The sequence below is a fragment of the Gossypium hirsutum genome, chromosome D08, assembly GCF_007990345.1.
Source record: "Gossypium hirsutum isolate 1008001.06 chromosome D08, Gossypium_hirsutum_v2.1, whole genome shotgun sequence".
NCBI lineage: Eukaryota > Viridiplantae > Streptophyta > Magnoliopsida > Malvales > Malvaceae > Gossypium > Gossypium hirsutum.
The window spans coordinates 15,155,773-15,177,191 of record NC_053444.1 but is presented as its reverse complement, the minus strand read 5'-3'; the positions used below and the strand labels follow the sequence as shown (position 1 = coordinate 15,177,191).

Here is a 21,419-nt window from a genome sequence, read left to right as displayed (position 1 = left end):
AATAAATGAGGTTTTTCTTAGAATAGGCTTTCCACTTGTTGTGAGTGAGATAAGACGGTGGTGTGGCATCCCATATTCGAGCTTGGCGACCAGGCCGGGTATAGGGTGTTACACGGAGGCGGTCAAGTTGTTGGCGCCATTGCTGAGGAGGCGTACTGAATTAGTTTTAATTTTTGAGTACAATAGAATAATTAGAAACTTTTTAAATTTTAGATACGATTTTTATTTTATTTTTCTTCACTAACGTTTTTACTTATCTTTGTGGCTTTATTGTATGACTTGAATTAGGGGCACACCTATAGAGCAACCCACTGATTTAGAAAGAATAATTCATACAAATCGTCAACAACAACAATAGCAAATGAAAAATAACCGAATAAATTTCGGTTAAATTCTTGTCGAAAAATAATTAAATATTATAAAATAATTAAATTATGTTAAAAATATGAACATGATGAATTTTAATTAATTTTATAGTTAATTTTGATTAATTTTGACTATTTTCGACAGATTCGCACAAAGGGCGAAAATTGGCTCGACAGACAATGCTCGAAGAATAAAACCGAGAAGAAATTTGAAGCAACGAGGCAAATTTATTTCCAGCCTAAGATGGTCCAAAAATATGTGTTAATTCATAAGATAATTAATTTTAATTTATTCCCAATTTAATTTGCGCTAAATTAATTATTATTAATTAATTATCGAAAAAAAGGGTCCAGTTGAACTGCATTGGTTGAACCGAATCTAGTGAACCGAACCAGCCACCAATTGGGTTGCCTAGAACCGTCCATATGCTGACCCAAATCAGCATTTTATTTGACTAAATAAGCTTGCAAAGAAGCCCTTGAAGAACTTTCAACCTTGCATTCAAACCCCTCCAAAAAATATGGCTTTATGGATTTGCCCCAGGCTATTTTTAGCAAAGTTGAATCTCTCAACTTTGCCATGTGTGTGGCCAGCCAAGGGGGGTCTATTTGGCTGATGGAATTTTCTATTTTTAGCAGCCACAATCAGCTATAAAAGCCACCCCTTGCAAATCATTCAACTCATCCCTCACACTCTCATTCTCTCTTCTTCTCTCTCACTTTCTCTCAACTTTTCCTTCCCATTTTTCCTTTTGTTCAAGTGTCGATTTCTTCTCTTGGGAAAGAGATCCTCATCAGCCATTATTGAGTAGCAATTATATTGTTCATAAGCCACCTTGATAGCCGAGGACAACGAAGAACGAAGAATGGAGAAATTAGTCAAGCTACGGAGAAACACCGGATTTGTTTCTTGTTCCCTATCTCTTTAAATTTCATTGTTGTTTTGACAAACATGTTTATGAATCTTTATGCTATTGAAATGGTTATTTTAATCAATCTAGCGTAAATTTAATCCGTGTTGGGTTGATTATATTTTGCTTGCTTGAATTATTGAAATTGTGTTTGTGCTATTATAGGCCTCGGTAAGATGCTTGATTAAGTAAAATCATGCCTAAGTTATTCTTGCAATATTAATTTTTAGATAACTAATGAATTAATTATTAAATCATATTGAAATTGTAATTAATCGAAACAATACTTAACCAGTGCATGTTTAATCTTCTATGGTAGTTGAAGTTAATTTAGCATTGTATTTGGCGATACATATGTCTTGCATAACTTGCAAGATTATTGTGATTAAGCTGTTTCAAGGTAGAAACACTCGGTTAACTCACTTGATCTTTTATATGCTTGTGAAGATTGATTAGATGCTTGGATTGACATTGAAAAATGTTCAAGAGATTGATTAATTTACTAAGTATGTATGAGCAGCAGTTAGCAAATTACCGAGTTGCCGTGAATTTGTTCATAGCAGTATAAACATAAGTTTAATAATTCTAAGTTAAAGGAATGTAGTTAATCCAACACAATTATATCATCTTGATTAAACCTTATTTGAAATCGTGCATTAGAACCTTTTTATTTTTAACTTTTTTTACTTAGTTTTTAACACTTAGTTTTTAATCATCTTTAAACCAAAATATCTTTCATCACCAAAGTGTTTTAACATTAATTTCATAAATATTCTTTTTTACAGTCCCCGTGGGTACGATAACTCGACATTTACTTGTCACTTTATTACTTGTTGCGATTGTATACACTTTCACATTTTCGTCGTTCCAATATGTTATTTCGAAAACTTTAAAATTCAAAAGGAAGGGCCAAAACATAGTCGGTGACGCAGCATGGAGCCTTCGTGTTGCAAAACCGATAACAGGTTTGAGGAATTGAATAAATCAGCTCGATGTCGTGACACAACACCTCTGAGTTGTGACTTAGCAGTCAGTAACCTCTAAATTTAAAAATTTCAAGGTGTGTCACAACATCAAACCCCGATGTTTATTGTGAGGAATCACGATATTTTAAACAAGGTTAAGGGTTCCAACTAAATTTTTATTGTGCCATTTCATTATTTCTTGGTCACTTTGAAATATATTGCTTGCTTTTGGTTAGTTGATTCTAGATAAATATTTTGGAAATGCCAAATAGGAAGTCTAGAAGAACTAATGAATGAGAGACACTGGTGGTTACGAATCCCTCAAAATTTCTAAACCCAAATGTCAAAAAAAAATTCTTAGAACTTCAGGGAAATACTTTCATACAAGAGATGGGCTTTGAACAATCAAAGGTCTTGTGCAAGGAAATGTGGTTGTTGGTCTAATACCTTAGGTGGGAATGTTTTTGTGTAACCCATAAAGAACCCGCTATAGTCTCAGTAGTACAAGAATTTTATGCATCATTTAGGGACAAGGAGTCTAGGAGACCATACAATGCTATTTGGGAAAAGGTACCTGTGAGAGGCATAAATGTGCATGTCACCCTTACGAAAATTTGTGAATTTTATAATGCTCTGTATTATGAATATGGTTTTATTGAATATAGCGATTTAGAATACTTTAGGGATATTAATATGGAAAACATTATAAACTTTTTAACAGAAGGTAGGGGTAAATGGAAACATCGCCCGGGCACCAATATTCACTTCCTTTAATCAAGCAATTATGTTTCTTGTAGCCAAGATGCGGATGCAAATTTTATGTACTCAGATTGGTCCTACTTTGAACGTATCTAAAGTCAATACTTTTTGAGCAGTTTTGTTATGCACTGTTTTGTAGAAGAAACATGTATGCATCGGGACATGGAGCTATCATTACATGAAGCGGTACATTAGTGTCCAAAAAGTTAGGGTCTTTTTCCCTCATTTAGTGATAGCTTTGTAAAAAAAGGTCAGAGTTCTAATGACAACCACAGAACAGTTCATGAAGCCATCTAGGAGTCTCATAGGAGATTCATTATACACAAAATACATGGAGCTTCTAAGAAAACAAATACAAGATTGTAACAAACGAAAAATGAAAAAAATAGACGTCTTAGATTCACTAAAACGAAAAACAAAATTAGCGTCTCAGAAAGCGTTAAAAGGAAGTAGAATTTTAGACGCAAAATGGATGTTAAGGTGGATGCAAGAGACGAGCCCGGTCTTTCAGGAGTTTGCATGGAAAAACGATATGAGAACACCAAATTTTCCACCAAACAAATATGGCTCTATGCATACATTTGAGGAGGAAAAAATTGAAGAGGAGGAAGATGAAGAGGGGGAGGATGAGATGGAACAAGATTCTCAGAATGAGGAGGATGATGACTATGAGGCGGCATTTTAGCTGTACTAATCTATATAGAGAGGGCCCATCATCCGTAGCCCAACCCGACATGTACATTCATTTTATGGAGGCTCCTCTCAAGGTCACGTATCGGACGGAGTGAAGCATCGATGGAAGGGGACAATCGCCTCATTTTGATTAGTGACAAACTATTTTTAATTTTTGGGATTGTAAAACAAGTAATTAAGGTTATTTTTATTTTTATTTTTAAGAGTAGGATGAATAGTAGTTTTATATATTTTCCTGTTCTTCTTTTTGAATTTTCTATGTAGGAACCCCACATGAAGGAATCACTACATTTACAAGCTTCAAACGAACAAGGATGGAAACACACACCATAAGACCACGACAATGTCATTATCAATCGGGTAACTTTATTCTTTATCTATTTAGGGGTTGCACATTAGGTAGAATGTGTTATCTAAAGTGTGTGTGTGGGAGAGGTAACATAGGAAGTTTTATTTTTTATTTTATGAAATTTAATTTTTATTTTTATGCTTTTTTCGTTTCTTTTTCTTGTCGAAAGTGTGCTTGAGCTTGTAGAAATAAAAGTGATTGGTTAGGAGCATGTATATAGGGTGATTGTATTTACTGTAAATTTGGCATGATAGTGAATGATTTTAAATATTCAATTATTAGACTACTACGTTCTATATGTTACACTGTAAATAGGCATTAAGTAATTGAATATACCAAATGATAGAGAGAATATAGGGAAATGAGCATGCTAGTATGCATGATAAATGGTTAAAATTGTGATTTCTTGATTGATTAAATTTGTGAATATTAAGATACCTAGGGATGACCTAAGGCATTGTTTGGTATAACCCAGAGTAAAAAATCCAACCTTATTCATTAATCCTTAGTACCTACATTTCAGCAAAAAAAAAAAGTTCTTTATGAACCTTTATGCAAAACCCGAGCCAAAATGCAAATTTGTACTTACCCTTTTTCTTTGGTTCATGAAATGCATGAATTTAGATGTCTGACCATACGTATTGAGGGATAGGTAGAGACATCATGGTGGTTTTGTAAAAATCAGAGTGGACTAGGAAGAAGTTGTAACAACCCGTTTTTCAGTGGTAACGGAACAATGGTTTTGGGACAAAAAATTTCTATCATGTTTACTCGTAAATATTATTTATAGAATATTTATGGAGTCATTAAATTCATATTAAAATTTGGTTAGGAAATTTTATCGTTTAGGTAGTTAATTTAAGAAAAAGGGTTGAATTGTAAAAAGTGCAAAACCTGTTAATTATTGCATTTGGATGATTTAATAGCTTAACTAATAAATGAGGGAGGACCAATAAGGCAATTAGACCTTATTAGTAAATAGTGGATGGTAATGGGGTTGAAAATTAAAGAAAAATTTAAAGAAAATTGATTTAATGGCAGTTTTGTAATTAATTTAAAATTAATAAAATAAATTTAATCAAAAGGCATTTTTCTTCGTTTTCTTTCTTCTTGGTCTAAAATCACCATTGGAGACTTGGGAGCTTCGGTTATCTTCTTAGCTTTGCATGGTACGTAAATTGCCCCATTTTCTTGTAAATTTTATGTTTTTGAGATCGTTACAACTAGGTCCAACTAGCTTGTACCTTTGTTTTTGAATCTGTTAAAAATTTTAGAAGTTACCATTGATGAATCTTGGTTTTTTGTGATGATATTTATATGTTTGAATCTTTGATTGTGATATTTGGTTGTTTTTTGAAGTGATTTTTGTTAGATTTTGATTTACGGATTAAATTGTTAAAATGTCAAAATTTCAAGGTTTGAAGGTGAATTTGATGTTTAATAGGAACTATTTAAGGGACTAAAATATTCAGTTGTAATTTAATTTCTATAAAATGGTCAATTTGATGATTTTTGGGTTAAGGGACTAAATTGCAAAACTTGTGAAAGTTAGGGGAAATTGTGTGAATTTGAAAAATAAAAGGGTATAAAATGTAAATTAAATTGGAATATGAAATGTTAGTTAATAATTGGGAATTTTAATTTTAGATCAAGACCCTATTAATTTACGTGGAAAAGGAAAAATAGCGAAATAGTCCCTAAACTTCTACAACTATTACAACTCAATCCAGGTAAGTTCGTACGGTTTATAATTTAATATCTATATGAAATGTTTGATGATATAATAGATATAATAGTCTTATGTTGATACAAAGTTGATTGAGAAATATTATTGAATTTCAATACTTGGGTAGGATGAATGCGAGATAGAGTATAATTGAATGACGACATGTTATGTGGGAATTGGAGTGGAGATTGTTGTGGTGTAATATATACATTTTTCTTGAGTAGGTTGAGGTTCAGTATTTGTTTTAAACTCTTCTGTTATACTCCCTGTTTTGGCTTGTTATCGGTGGATTAGCTCTTATGAGCATTTGGCGTGTTATTGGGTAGATTAGCTCTTATGAGCATTTAGCGTGTTATCAGGTGGATTACTTATGTACTCGTATCTGTAAGTCATTCATTAGGTCGTAAATCGTTGTATTATAACTTATCTACTGACTTTGAATGGCATGGCTTGTATTTGACATATTGAATTGACTCTGTTATGGATATATATATGTGTTTTCTTGGAACTACCATTTGAGCTTTGAATTGAATTATACAATTCACTAGTTTGACCTTATGGATTACAGGAAATATTTGTTGTTGAGTTATATTTGATTGAATTTTTATGCTTACTTCGGTAAGACTTATTGTTTGTTTTTATTCGTCAAACTTACTAAGCTTCAATAAGCTTACTTGTGTTAATTTTTGTTCTTGTAGATACTCTTGAAGGTTGGACGATTGGATCAACACTCAAGTCACACTATCCATCAGTTTTCGATAGTTTTTGGGACGTTATTTTGGATTATATGGCATGTAATAGGCTTATGTTGACCTTACTTTTGTTTTAGTTATGTGTAATGTAAATAATGAACCTAATTGCAAATTTGGTATCATGAACACCTATACATGATTTTAATCTTTTCTTGACAAAAGTTTAGATAATGTCTTGCTATGAAATGTGAATAATGGAATATGTTTTTGATATAAATTTGTAGAATATGTATGTCTAAGAGGTCTAATTGATTTGTTGATATTTGAGGTGTCTATGATATGAGGTGCCTATGACAAAAGTTAAGCTATAAGAAATGACATGTTTTGGATGATGGTTTATATTGTTGGTTAGGTGTGCATTTGTGGTACCAATGAGAGTACATTGGTTAGGCACTTAAGATGGTTGAAATTAGCATGTTTTGAGCTCGTTTAATGTCTTTTTGGATAGGTCTATGGGTTGGTAAATGGTTTACTTAGTGTCCAAGAAAGCTTGAAATGGTAAACTTTTCATTTAAGGTTCATTTAGGAGCACACAGCCTGGGACACACCCGTGCCACTTGGCCATGTGCCACAAATGGTCTAAGGCATGGCCATGTGTTTTAACTCAGTGTGTTATACGACCTAGCACACAACCTGCGAAACGGCCATGTGGCCTAACTCAGTGAGTTACACGGGCAGGGACATGAGCTGAGACACAGTCGTGTGCCCCTATTTCGAAAGTTACATGGCCTGGAGCATTCCACACAGCCTGCCACACGACCGTGTGTCCCCTTTTTTGAAATTTTTCATATTTTTCTTAAAACTTCTATTTTGTTTCAAATTGGTCCTAAATTGCCTTGAAGCTATTTTTAGAGCCTTGAAGGCTTGATGTAAGGACAACATGCTTATGTTTGATATGTTTTGAATGTGATTATTTAATTAATGATTTATTTATAAATGTTTTTTGATTTTATAGTTATGCTTTGTAACCTTAATTCGGCGACGGAGAAGAGTTAGAGGTGTTACAGCAGCAGTGTGACATAGTGATTATAAGTCTAGCCAAAATGTGCAAAACAAAAGAAAAATCCAAAAAAAGTCAAAACGAGTAAGAAAAAGCACTTGAACAATGAAAAAGAAAGCACTGTGAATGAGATATGTTGAAAAATTCAAAAGTGAATAAAAAACAAAGTTACAAAAATTAGAAACATTAACCATTAGTGCACAAAAACTAATGATTTGACCGTAGTTACTTTATCATGTTGTGGCTCCATACATGGAGAATAAGGAAGGTGAGAGAAGGATAGATAAGGTGGTGAGCGGACAAGGGTTATTAAGGGGGAGAATAGGGAACAATGCAATGTGCAGAATTACTTTTGTGCTTGAAACTGTTTTGATGCTCCTTGTTCTTGATTTCCATACCAACCTTAAGCCTTAGAATGTTACAAGCTGAAAAGTCCTATGTAACCTAGGTAAATCTATTCATGAATGGACATTATATCAACTAATTGCAGTAATGACTGTTTGTATTCTGCTAGGGTAATCAAATTACCTTTATGATTTATCGATGGATTAATATATTCGATGACCTTGTTGTTTATATACTTTGTAATATACTGAACCTAGGTGTTTGAAATTGAGGATGGTAAGTCATGTATATATCATGCCAAAATTACATGTGTTCCAAAACTTTTCCTTGTATCATATTTGCTCAAGAGTTATCTTTTAGTTTTATTTTTTCTGTTTTCTTCCTTGAGGACAAGCAATGACATAAGTTTGGGGGAGTTTGATTTGTCGCAATTCGTTGTAGTAGATTAAACCAATTTCCGTACTTAAGGGAGCTTGTACAAAAGTAATTTCATTATGTTTTACTTAGTTTTTCACTTTTAGTTCTTGAATAAGAAAAAGTGTGATTTGAGTTATTTATATGACCTTAGGGGCCGAAGTAGGCCTAAAGGAAAGCTAATGTATTTGGTGAGTGTACATAATATCATTCGGAGGCACGAGAACAGAAGACTGGTTGCCATGTTGCAACATGGAGCGTCGATGTTGCAACATAGTGAGCAGGATACTCAAAAGAGCAAGTTTGCATTCGGTGTCGTGACATAGCAAGAGGATGTCGCGACACAACCTTGAATCCAAGCCTAAGCCTGTAAACTGCCACCAATGTCATAACATAGGCTTGAGGATGTCTCGACACCACCTTGACGTGAAAAACTAATGACCTAAGGGTGTTTTGGTCCGCACAATGAAATTTAACGTAAAAACATCAGCTGAACTAAGGCTATGGACGACGACCAACCCAAAAGCTATAAATAGGTCACTCTGAACACTTAATAAAGATCCTTTTTTGTATCTTTAATATTTTATTTTTATTTTAGGTTGCAAATTCTTTTAGTTTTGGATTTTTAGTCTTTTTCTTACTTAAGATTTCCATTTTGTTTTATCTTCATTCTTGTTCTTCGGAGAATCTGCTATGTGGATTCGCCTAACACTTGTGGATTTTTGAGCTTTCAAATAATCAATATGATTTAGGGTTTCTTTTAAACTCTTACTCTTGATTTACTTTTCATATTTACCATTTTAATAAATTTTATGTTGTATATGAGACCCATGAGAAACTAATCCTTTTATGGAGGATTAGAGAGTGACATGAGAGTAATTAATTACTATGTAGGGTTTCTTAACAGATCAGCTGGTTGGGATAGGAAGAACTTAAACCCTATGCCTGACAATGTTAGAAAGTCATCTAGGTGGGAATGAACCCAAAATTGGTATTGCCTATCCGTGAACACCTTACCTCAATCTGGTCTAGACTGTGAGGCCGAGAGATAAGTAGTTCTTGCTGACTCCTTAGTTTAGTGGAAAATTGAGAGATCCTACTAGGTTAATTACTAGTTGATTGAGTAGAACCCGAAAGAGGAATTAGTTACAACCACTAAAGTGAGTTAGTCTCCCATTCCTAGAATTGATTAAATCTGCAAACTAAGTTTTCCATTTTTATTTTTCATGCAAGTTATTTATTTTTCTTATAAAATAACTTTTATTCACTTTATGTTTTATCGTAATATAATTTAATTAAAATACTAATTAGATCTATTAACGTTGAAGTTATTGTTAATTTAGTACTCGCCTCACTTAGGTGTGATTCTCGAAATACTTCCATACTTCATTGTATAAACTATATTACAACCTAACTCGTATACTTGCGAAAACTACCAACTCTTCTATTTGGTTGCAGGAATTACGCTCTAGACGTTAGTACGTCTGAATGAAGTCAGTTCATCATCATCTTCAAGAACAGTTTCCTCTTCATATATGGGTGCCTTCGACTTTTCTAATGTCTTTCTCAACCACAAAGAGATTACATTTACATGCTCCTTCCCATCTTTTTGAGGATTTTTCTCTATGTTACTGGGGAGACTTTGACCATTCTTCTTTTGGAACACTGTCATTAACTGGCTCATTTGGTCGCATAGGCTATCTATTCGATATTCGAGTCGTCCACACGTGGCTTGGACTTTTTGAATGTTCATTTTCATCGTTTGAATCTCCCCTTCTATTTTGTTGAATCTTTGACCACATACAGCATGGTCATTACCCATAGATCTCTATTGTAAGGGTAGAGGTTGGTAATGAGAGTTTTGTCAATTTGTAATTGAATTGCACCTCTTTGGTTACCTCCCCAATTGAGGTTTGGATGATCCTTCTAACCAGGATTTTAGGTATTTGAATAGGGATCTTGACCCCTATTACTGATGTAGCTTGCCTCTTCTAATTGGTTTTCAACACATGACTTTGATTTTGTTGGGTTGATAGTCGACTCCAAACGTTTAAGCTTCTCTGAGATTTGTTGATATCAATCATCTTCGTTTACCGCTTTTACAGTTGGAGGCTTCGATTTGTAGGTGAATCTTTTTTTTGGCCACATGTACGAATTTATAGCCATGTCATCAATGATTTTATAGGCTTGTTCATATGTGAGGAACAGTATCAATCCTCCGGCTGCTCCATCCAAGCTGGATCTGATGTTATTGTCAAAACTGTTATAAAATATCTAAATTTGGAGTCACGCTTGCAATCTATGGTATGGGCAATTCCTGAGCATTGATTTGAAATGTTCCCATGCTTCGTAAAAGGATTCACCTTCATATTACTTAAATTTGGCGATGTCTCACCTAAGCTAAATGGTTCAACTTATCTAAGAATTTTTGTAGGAATCTTTCCGCTATGTCATCCCATGCGGTGATGCCAATCAGCTGCATTGTCGCACAAAGAGAACGAAATAATCGGAGATGCATAGCACCATCGGATACTCCGTTGTACTTAAAGGTTTCGCAGAGTTGTAAAACCGCATCAAGTACTAATTCGGGTCCTCGACCATGTTTCCTTTTACCTATAGAGTGTTCTGGATCATATAAATTATAGCTATTTTAATTTCAAAATTATTGGTGTTAATCTTGGCTTGTCAGTACTGTCTCGCACTTGTGTAGGTAAAGCATATTCGCGCAACGTTCTTTGATCCATTGGAACTTCCATACGGATGTTCTCTATTCTTTCATGTGTGTATTCAAATAATGGATTCTTCTACAGTAGATTAACTTCCATGGGTAAGTTCTTTTTCATCAATTGACAGTTGCATCTTAGCAATTGCTTCGGATCTGGATATGGCTCGATTGGGGTGCTTCTACTTCGGGTCATAAAGAACCTAATAATTAAAGAGAAATTAAACAAATTACAACAAATTTAGAAATAAAAATATTGTATATGTAGTCTTTAACTTTCCTATTTACCTTATTAATTGTAAATATATTTTCTAGATTTAATGCTGAAACCTCCTCGACAGCAGTGCCAACAACTTGACCACCACCAAACGTGCGAATGTTTGATTGAAAAATACTACACCAAATATATATGAAACGAAGCAACAGTATTCGCAAGTATACGATTCAAATTGTAAGATAGTATTGTGTTACAACAGAACATAGGGAAGTATTTCGAGGATCGTACTCAAGGGTGGATGAATTAAATCGATTGAAAACTCCTTTACAATAATAAGTATAAATAGTAAATATTAAATATTATATTACAATAAATCATAAAAGAGATAAATCTTAGGAACTAAATAACTATAAGAAATAGACAAAAAAATAGACAAACAACTAAACCAATCAGGACAATTAACTCCTTTTAGGGGATGTAATTAACTTTAGATTTAGGTTTTAAGGTGAATTAACTATTAACTAACAAATTATTACATCTTGACCTCTAACTAATTAATTAACTGTTTGATACTGAGCTTAACTCTCGACCTCACTTTCTCAACCAGGATAAATTATGATTTACTCGACAAACTTATCTCCCGACCGCGTTTAACCTTTGATTACTTCTTAGGGTTGTCAAACCTAGGGTTTAAGAACTTGTAATTTATACCAACTAATCTAATTGACAAACCCTTAATCCTTTATTAATCACTTCCCCACCAACTCGTTAATCTCTCCTAAAGAAATTAGCAACTCATGTTATTCTTAATCTCAAACTTAGTTGATATAAACATGTAAATAACACGAATAAATTGAAAAAGAAAAGAGATTTAGAATAATCCTAATTTGTCTTGATTAAAAGTAGGATATCGAACCTCTCGATTGGGATAACAAATCTTGTCAATTGCAAAGGTGAATAAACTGAATAACTTCGATTACATAAATGAAATCTTGGATCGAAATTGATTCAAAGAGAGAAGAACAAAGCATTTTAAGAAAATAAAAGAAAATGAAACTCAAATCCTACTCCTAAACTATGAGGGTTTTTGGATGCGTCTAAGACGACTTAGTTACATCAAACCCCTAAGATTTTATTTATAGAAGTGTTAGTAGCCTAAATTATGTCTTCAGTGTCTCACCCTCATTTGGCAAGTTGGTATCGTTGAGAAAATCTGCTGGAGAAGACCGCCTAAGTCGTGAGGCTTAGATAGGACAAAGTTGGTAACTTCGTGGTGAAGTACTTCGTTGAAATTCGCTGGTACTGCGGAGTTCCATTTTGCGAATTGGGGACTTCCTTGTTGTGGTGAGAACATTATAAGGTAGAATTTCCCACTAATAAATCCGCCACCCATGTTTTTTGGTCACTACTAATGTAAGTGTAATAGTTAGTGGGACACGTTTAAGTCATCTAGCATCTTAGAGGAGCTAACGTATCAGTAATTAGGACATCTGGAGAGCCCTTTAGGATGTGATTAATTAGTGGAAGCATGTGAGAATGATTGATGATTAGAATTAATCTTGAGTGGGGTTTGAATGTGAGTTAGCGATAAATATGATAACTCAGTAATGGAGAGAAGATTTCTATTTCATCTTCTTTTCTAGTTTTTATTATCGTCAAAGAAAACCATAAGATTCTTCATCGTTAACGAAGGTGTTTTCTATAAAGCTTATAAGAGCTTCTGTCTTAAGTTGTCTACCGGTAAACTCTTAAGTCTTTCTTTAAGTTTTCCCAGATAGAAAGAAGTTGTTGTAAAAACAATCTAGTAGGGCTTTCACTTTGAATATTGGATGGAAAGGGAACTTCTATCTAGAAATTGTTTGCATGTCTACAAATTAATGTTATTTTATAAAGTTTTGGTTGTTTTTTTTATGTTTAAAGGGCCTTTTGGTCAGCAAGATCAAACATTAAGCACGAGAACGACAACTGACCTAGGGTTAAGGTCGACGACCACTCTAAGTCTATAAATAGGCTCATTTAACACATGTTATGGAAAACTTTTTATATTGTATAACTCTCTTCCTAGTTTTAGTCTTTAGCCTTTCTCTTTTCTTAAGCTTTAGGCTTATTTTAGTTTTGTTCTTTGCTTTTGTGGAAGAGATTAGATTTGTGAGCTTGATCAAAGTTTGTAAGGATTCGACATTCTATTCAAATACAAATCAGGCTTCTTCTAAAAATTTAGGTTCTTGAATTTTTTTTCATGTCTATTTTATATATCAAGTCTATACAGTTTATGAGATCCATGAAGAACTAATCCTCCTATGGGGGATTAGTGAGTGGAGGTGTGATTAATTAAATATTTTGTTGTGTTCTCTTAATGGATCAGTTGTTCAGGAAAAGAAGAAATTAAACCCCAGGCTTGACGATCCTATGAAGTCATAAAGGTGAGAATTAACCCAAAATTGGTATGGTCTATCCATGAACACCTTAACCTTGAACTGGTCTGGACTGTGAGGTCGAGAGGTAAGTAGTTCTTACCGACTCATTACTTTAGTGGAAGATCGAAAAATCTTGTTGGAGTACCGACTAGTTAATTGAACAAGAAAACCCGAAGTGACAGTTGGTTATGATTATCGAAGCAAGCTAATCACCCATGCTCAGAGTTGATAGATTCTATTATTTGATTTCTCGCTATTTATTTCTTATATTTTTATTATTTTTATTGAAAAATTCTAAAATCCTTTATTTATATTTCATCGTAATATAATTCATTTAAAGTACTAATTAGATCCATTTGTCCTTAGGTTAGAAGTAACTTAGTGCTCGCCTCCTTTAGGTATGATTCTCGAAGTACTCATTTACTTCGTTGTAACTATATTACAACCTGACCCATATCCTTATGGATACCGCCTTGTAATATATTTTGTGCAAGATTTGTACTCTGGACGTTAGTACGTCCAGAGGTGGTCAAGTTGTTGGCGTCGTTGCTGGGGAGGCAACATCACTAATTTGATTTTAATTTTGACATTTTAATAGAATATTTAGGAAATTTTTAAAATATAACTACGATTTTATTTTCTTATTTTTACTAATTTTTTCTCTTTGATTTTAGTGTATGACTCGTAGTAAGGGAACCCCTATAGACCTTGCCACAGATTCAAAAAGAATAATTCGTAGGAATCGTCGACAACAACAACAACAAATGCAGAACCAACCGCCTGTTATAGGTAATTTACCACGAGATAATCCACAATTCGACAAAGTTAACAATTTTGACCTAGAAGATCCACCACCACCACCACAACTCCCCATAAATATGGTGCATAACGAAAGAACTCTAAGGGAATATGGGCCTCGATATGGTTCAAGGGAGTATAACAAGGCCATCCATCATGACCAATAACTTTGCAATCAAGGCAACTATGATCCAGATGATAAAAAAAATTTGTAGTTTTGAAGAACAATGACAGAAAATCCGACTCAACATTTTAAATAGTTCCTCTAGCTTTGTGATATTTTCAAATATAACTGGGTCACTGATGATGCCATTCATTTTTGATTGTTCCCCTTATCATTAATTGATAACACATTTTCTTGGTTAGATTCATAGGCACTAGGGTCTAACACAACATGGGACGAACTTGCAGGAAAGTTCCTACAAAAGTTCTTCCCTATTACCAAAACAATCCAGCTAAGAATGGAGATTGCTATGTTCAAACAGTTAAAGGGAGAGAGTTTTCACGAAGCGTGGGAGCATTTTAAGATGTTGATTTAGAAATGTCTACATCATAGATTACCTGAGTGGTTACGGTTGTAGATATTTGACAATGGGTCAGATGTAAGCACAAGGTCAAGATTGGATAGAGCCGCAATAGGAGCCTTAATGAACTAAGCATACGAGGATGTGTATGAATTAATAGAAAATATGGTGATGAACTCCTTCCAGTGGCCAATTGAATGGTACACATATGGCCAGAGGCCATCTACAATGAAGGTTGTCCAAGAGAATGACAGATATCAATAGCTAGTGGACAGAATCAACCGTATAAAGCCTGAGAACAGTACGCCATCTCCATATGAATGGGACAAACCACTCTTCCATTATATCAACAATCCAACTGAGGACGTGAATTACATAGGGAATAGAGGTGGAAACCTATATTCAAATACTTACAATCCTAGATGGAGATATTACCCAAACCTGAGATGGGGAGGTAATCAAGGAGAAGGTAATAGTTTTAATCAAGTAAAAAACGTTAATTATCAACCTCCTTATTTATAGAAACCTCAGGAAAGGACCAAACCAAATGACCATATTGTATGTGGTCAACGTTTGGGTCGCAAAGAGGGGGAAATGCAGTCAATGAGGACAAATGTGAAGCAAGTGTAGTCTGAGTCCACTAACTCGACAAAAACATTGACTAAGCTAGAAGATTAGACGAGCCAATTGATGAGTATGATGGGAGATATCAAAAGAAAAATTTGGCATCGACATTCCTAGTAATACTTAAAATAATTCTCGACAGGAAAGGAATGAGCATGTGAAAGCAATCATGCTCTGTTTGGGAAAATTCTGGAGTAGCCCAAAAACTCTGACACAATAGGAGACAAGAGAGAGTGTCAAATATCTTCAAGAGGATCCCCGAAAGGCTAACAAAGAACCAGAACTAGAAGAGTTACCTGAATCGGTAGCTGGGCTAGAAAAAGAGTTGACCAAGGAATCTACTATCACACAGGTGCAATTTCCTTCAAGGTTGAAGGAGAGACAAAAATGGGATGAAGATGAGTTTGTAAGCTTTTTAAACTTGTTTAAAACAATGATGAAAACTCATCATCTTTCCATGCACCCAACGTTATAAGAGAAGAGAAGAAAGAAAGTTTTACTTTCTTTACAATTTGGTCCTTTTACCAAAAATTTACTATTTTCACCTAGAAATCAAAAGAATTTCCATAGCTTCCAAGAGAGAAAAATAATAAGCAGACAAAGGGGAGCTAGAATGTCAAGTTAGATTCAAGAAATAGAAGCTGGAGGAGAGAGAAAATCAAGTTAAAGATTGAAATCAATAGCATAAGGTAAGAACATTAAGATTTCAATATATTTTTAAGTTTGTTATTGTTGAAAAAGTATGGAAATGATGTTATAGTAGAGTTTTCTTAAATAAATTCTTATGTTCTTGATATATTAGTGAAGGTAAATAAGTGAAAATGATGGGAAATATTATAGAGAAAGGGAATAAGGGAGTTATAAATTTAGTAATCAACATCTTGCACTAAAATAGTTTTAGACAGCAGCAGTAGGTTAACTTTGAAAAATCACCATAAATTGTGGAAATCGAATTAGAGGATGAAAAAAATATTGAATTAAATCTTATTAATCCTAGTTTCTCATAGAAGAAATGGTGTAAGTAATGGAATTGTAAATCATGAGATATAATAAATTTTGTGAGACAAAGTAAGAATGAATTCGGGTTCCCCTGTTCTGACTTTGGAAAATCATAAAAATTGAATAAAAATAATTAGAGGCTTAAATTTGTATGTTTAAAATCCTGAATGAGTCTATTTTCAATAGAAACAAACGTAAACATCATCCAAATTCTTTACAAAGATATAATTAATTTTTAGTGAAGAGGGTTTGTAACTGTCAAATAGTGAAACAGGGGAAACTTTAAAGAATATACTGTACTTATTGGCTAAACCAAAAAAATTTTAAAATTTTATGGGAAGAAGATATGCGAGTCTAGTTTCATATGAATTTATCTGATTTTAATTCAGAGTTTCATAGCTCAAGATATAAATAATTTAGTGACTATGACTCAAGTGGACAACTTTGAATTAATATATAAATAAATGATGGAATTATAGATAATGTTACGTATAAGCATATTATACATTAAGGATGTGGAATGGAGAGGAGGAGGAGGAAAATAAATGATTATTCAAATAGCATGAGGTTTCATTAAAAATGGCCAATTTGCATGTTTTAGGTTCAAGGAGTAAATTGAATAAAAGTAATATTTTAAGGGTAAATTGGTAAAAATGTCAAAAAGTGACCAAATTGCATGAAATGAATTGTTTTATTATTTAAATTAATAAATTGGATGAAATATTAATTTAGATCATGATTGGGTGGAAATTTGAGGAAAATAGAAAATTACCAAAATGTCCCTGAATTTTTGGTATTTCTGCAATTTAGTCTGGTAAGTTCGTGTAACTTGTATTATATTCTTAAATGCTTAAAATGTATGTTACTGATGTGAATATGATTTGAATGTTCATTGTATGAAAATTGATGAAACATTGATATATTTGATAAAAAGGGGAATAATGCATTGAATGGATGTATGAATGTTTATCACGCTATCAATTAATTCTATCAGTAATTTTGGATGTTTTGATTCTGGTTATAGTGACATGTATGAGTTAAATTGGCCAATGTTAGCTCATTAATGTTTTGATTTTGATTGATTTTAAATATGAATGCTTGATGAAATGAAATGTCTGTAAATTAATTTGTTAACTCCGGTAATACTCTATAACCCTATTCTGGAGATGGATACGGGTTAGGGGTGTTACATTTATTGGTATCAAAGCTATGGTTTAGTCGATTGTCAGACTAACATAACATATGTGAGCTTAGCTATACATGCCATATTATTACTCGTGATAGTGTAGTATCTTCCGACTCCAATGAAATTGTTTTGTAAGACAGAGATGACTTCTAACCGAGTTGTTTCCAATAATGCTAAAAGAAATTAAAAATTATGTTGAGGTGATTGAAATGTGTATATGATGAAACGAAATTTAGAAAGGTATGAATAGAAAATTCATGATAAGTATATGTTAACGTATGAAGTAAGACAAACATGAGTTAAGAAATGTAGAAACGTAGAATAAAAAGAAACTTTATATGGTGATAAGCTCATCCGCGTTTGCTTGGCACGCATATGATGTTATGTGCTCAACATATTTGATTAATTAAATATGGTAAGTAAATATACACAAATAGATGGAATGCATGTTTATGTACACTTGCTTGAATAAGTGTAATCAGTATGTTTATATGATAGAATCTTATGTTTAATTGTTAAATTAGAAATAATATGATGTTTGTTTTATGTCTTTGCTATTGAACCATGGATATTATAATAGTATGAAAATTGAATTGAAAGATCAAATTGAGTAGAACACAAGAATGAGTACTTTCGTTCAGTGATATGTGATGAATTGACAGAAAAGACCATGGTTGAACCATGGCAACATGTGATATGTGATATCCGTATAATACCATATCTGGGATATGGCATCGGCATGCGATCTCATATAAGACCATATCTGGGATATGGCATCGGCATGCAATCTCATATAAGACCATGTCTGGGACATGGCATCGACATCGATATGTGAGCCAGTGTAAGACCATGTCTAGGACATGGCATTGACATTATTGAAATTATGAGAGGTCCCATGTAAGACCATGTCTGGGACATGGCATTGGCACCGAGATGAGAGGTCCCATGTAAGACCATGTATGGGACATGGCATTGGCACCGAGATGAGAGGTCCCATGTAAGACCATGTCTGGGACATGGCGTTGGCACCGAGATGAGAGGTCCCATGTAAGACCGTGTCTGGGACCTGACATTGGCATCGAGATGAGAGGTCCCATGTAAGACCATGTCTAGGACATGGCGTTGGCACCGAGATGAGAGGTCCCATGTAAGACCATGTCTGGGACATGGCGTTGGCACCGAGATTAGAGGTCCCCCGTAAGACCATGTCTGGGACATGAGATGGGCACCGATATGAGAACCCCATGTAAGACCATATCTGGGATATGGCATTGGCAGTACAGGAAACATCCCATGTAAGACCATTTTGGGACATGGCTTTGGCATGTTATTATTTGACAGGAGACCCGAGTATCCTTAGTATTCCAAGTGATTCAACGAGCTAGTAAAGAAATTATGTTACATGAAAGTTCAGGTAAAAGTACGATAAACAAATTCAGGTGAGTATAAGGATTAAGAATATTTCAGTTATCAGTTGAGAGAAGAATTTCAATAAGAAATGAGTAAGTTATAATCATGAGTTGTTTAAGCAAGCAAGTAAGTAAACAAGTAAGAGAGTAAATAAAGAAGAAGTTAAATTTGATGAGACAAAATATTCAGGTATGATACCTAAAAGAATGTATGTATTAACCGGAAGTTTTTTTTAGTGAATGGAATAAAGTGAGGTTTGTGATAACAAAATTAGTCAAAGAAATGATAATTAAGTGGCACAGATGTCTGTGTGTGAAGGGTACAGCCGAAATAAACATGATGATCTTTTCTGGATATTATATATATTCTTTTATCCTCAGAGATATGTTTGTGTAATTGTTCAGTTTTGATAAAGTTCTTATGTTGTGAGAATGTTAGCTAATTATAATGTTAGACGAAAGCCATGTTGGTCTGGTCGATTTATGACCGGTTATTGCTCTGTTTTGCATGCATATTTAGAAAGTGTATTGTGTTGCTACAGGAAATATTGTGCTGATGACTAAATTGCAAAACATGTAAACGTGATATGTGAAGTACATAATATGGATTATTAGTAAATTACGGATGAATAATGAATTTTGAAATATAATACATGTATTAAAGGCAGAGAAGATATAAATATACAGATTATTGGTACAAGAATTAAATTGTAAAGCATGTAAAAGCATTATGAGAAAAGTGTAAAAGTGATATGCATGCATGAAATAACTTGCCCAAGTAGACGAGATTAGAACTATTTGGATATTAAGGGAGTTTAGCGTGCTCTCTGATTATTAGCACATCTATGTTCTTTGTATAATACTTTAGTGCTTTATGTTTAATAGTTCATAATAATGCACCTCTATATCAGTTCCGTATATCCTAAGTATTCTGTTTAATCTACTGGGCCTCTGCTAAAATAAATAAATAATTTTTGTTACAAGGTAAATGTTTACCTCTGGTTCATGTTTGAAATATTGAATTAAAAATAAATTGTGAAATGAAAGGATAGAGAACGAATAAAAATACTAAGCTAGGTAAATATGTACTGAAGGGAACTATAGAATGATAGAGATGACTTTAAGAAAACTAAATGAAGAAATGACTTCTGGTTACGAAGAAAGAGAGGAAATAAGAACTAGATTAAGTAAAAAAGAAGAATATTATTGAAAAGGAAGTACAAAATGATATAAAAACTAGAAATGTTGTGATAAGAATGGATAGAAAAGGATAATTGAAAGAATATAGAAATGATGAAGTTCATGATCAAAATAAAACAAGGAAATTTCGAGGACGAAATTTATTTTAAGGGAGAGAGAAATGTAATACCACAAAAATTACTACAGTAAGAAAATAAGATAAGATTTGTGAGTGAGGTACTGTGAAAAAAAGGAAAGTCACAAAGTCACAAAAATAGAAAAACTTGTTCATTAAGTCCACAAAAAACTCATGAGTTAGTCGTAATTACTATATAATGCTGAGATTTTCTATAAGGAGAAAGAAGGAATGTAATATCCCGAAAATTACTACAATAAGAAAGTAAGATAATATCCTTGATATAGTAAAATAAGGAAATAAAGTGATAAAAAGGGTAAAATATTGAGTTATGTCAACATTGGGAAGTATATTATGACATATTAATTCAAGAAAGCATTAAATTGCAAAAGTGAGAAAAATTTTGTTGCCTAACAGTAAATTCTCAAAATCTGAGGGGTTAAAGTGTAAATACGAAAAAGCTGAAGGACCAAAAGTGTAAATATTTAAGGGTGGAATAATATAGAAACTAAGGAAAATGGATGAATTAGGACCAAATTGAAAAGGTAAAGAATTTTGAGGGACTAAATTGCAATTTTACCAAATTAAGTGATGACTCAAGGATGGAATTTCAAAAGATTATAAAGGGCAAAATGGTCAAATAGAGAGAGAGAATTCTAGAAGGTAATGATGATGTTTGTGATATTTTTAATTAATTAATTAATTAAATGTTATTTAATTAATATTTTATTAAGATTTTTAGTATTATTTTATTATTAAATGATTAATATAAAAGAGAGGAAAGATGATGAAAAATCATTATCTTTCCATGCAACCAACGTTAGAAGAGAAGAGAGGAAATAAAGTTTTTCTTTCTTTACAATTTGGTCATTTCACCAAAAATTCACTATTTTTACCTAGAAATCAAAAGAATTTCCTTAGCTTCCAAG

At 33.2% G+C, this 21,419-nt stretch overlaps 2 non-coding genes across 2 annotated transcripts; one reads left to right on the top strand and one right to left on the bottom strand.

Annotated features, from left to right (window-relative positions):
• The first annotated feature begins 10,575 nt into the window (after nt 1-10,575).
• On the top strand, nt 10,576-10,681 carry LOC121220576 (small nucleolar RNA R71). The gene has a single exon (XR_005917796.1). It is a non-coding gene; the product is annotated as a small nucleolar RNA R71 (small nucleolar RNA).
• Nucleotides 10,682-14,886: 4,205 nt separating this feature from the next.
• LOC121220438 (small nucleolar RNA R71) lies at nt 14,887-14,992 on the bottom strand. Its single transcript, XR_005917640.1, has one exon. It is a non-coding gene; the product is annotated as a small nucleolar RNA R71 (small nucleolar RNA).
• Between the last annotated feature and the right edge of the window lie 6,427 nt (nt 14,993-21,419).